This window comes from Humulus lupulus, chromosome 7 (genome assembly GCF_963169125.1).
Source record: "Humulus lupulus chromosome 7, drHumLupu1.1, whole genome shotgun sequence".
Taxonomy (NCBI): Eukaryota; Viridiplantae; Streptophyta; class Magnoliopsida; order Rosales; family Cannabaceae; genus Humulus; species Humulus lupulus.
Genome location: NC_084799.1, coordinates 45,499,297 through 45,500,375, shown reverse-complemented (window position 1 = coordinate 45,500,375; position 1,079 = coordinate 45,499,297). Strand labels below are relative to the sequence as shown.

The 1,079-nt window shown below is 25.7% G+C and overlaps 1 long non-coding RNA gene across 1 annotated transcript; it reads right to left on the bottom strand.

The window, feature by feature from the left end:
* Positions 1-234: 234 nt before the first annotated feature.
* Positions 235-596, bottom strand: LOC133789566 (uncharacterized). The gene is made up of 2 exons (XR_009873615.1): positions 528-596; positions 235-447 (listed from the first exon to the last, which is right to left on the bottom strand). It is a non-coding gene; the product is annotated as an uncharacterized LOC133789566 (long non-coding RNA).
* Positions 597-1,079: the final 483 nt, after the last annotated feature.

Here is a 1,079-nt window from a genome sequence, read left to right as displayed (position 1 = left end):
TTATAATATGTTACGAAATCATAACATATTAAAAGTCCAGTAATAAAATTTTGTTACTTTATTCAGGATAATATATTTTAAATTTTATTATGATAAGGATACTTATAAGGTTTTTTTTAATTAAAAGATTTTCATTATTTTATTTTGATAAAAAAAATCAAAATTAATCATAAAATGTAATTCTCATTAGATTGATAAACCATAAGTATTACATTAAACAATAACTAATTCAAACCATGAATGTGTCTACTTCATGAGATCTTAGTTCTAACTTAAGTTTGAAAGCATAACACAATAAAATTTTATAATCTTGAACAATTTTTACTTCAAAAATGAAAAACAGAAACATTACAAGATACACAAAAGTAAACCATGCATGAAACTTGCTCCATCCTTCAATTCATCATCCTTTGTGCACTTGTCTTTGTTGTGAGTCCATTTTCTTAGCTACAACAAAATTTAAATAATTAATGCTTCAACTTAAAATTAATAGTAAACTAAAAGAGTACATAAAAAAAGTTAATTACCTAATTATGACTTTATCAGCTGGCCATGCAATGTTAGTTATGATATCTTGTCCATCTGATAGAGTGAACCACAGGGAAACCAGTCAAAATATCTGTAAGCACACTTATTAGCTTCTTGAGGAATAACAATTACAAAAATGACAATGTCATGTGTAATCCTTTCAACTAAAAATCATACAATTTCTGCAGTATATAACATAAAAGATAATAACAAGCAAAAGGTAACTGACTGACTTTGAGAGACAGATATAAAAGACAATAACAAGCAAAAGGTTTCTAGCTGACTTTGAGAACAAGATAATAGCATGTTACCAAAGTATCCTTGGAAAGAAGTAAGAGGAAATCAAGGATTATAGATGTTATTTCCTTTTTTATAGGATTTGTACTTAATTATGTTTATTACATTTTATTCTGTAATTAAGAGTATTAGTTGTATAAACCCTATATATATGTAATGGTTGTATTACGTTTTATTTTAACAAGGCAGTTTTGTTTTAAAAAAAAGAAAGAAATATTTCTTTAACAATAAAAAGCCTCAAGTCCAGTATGACC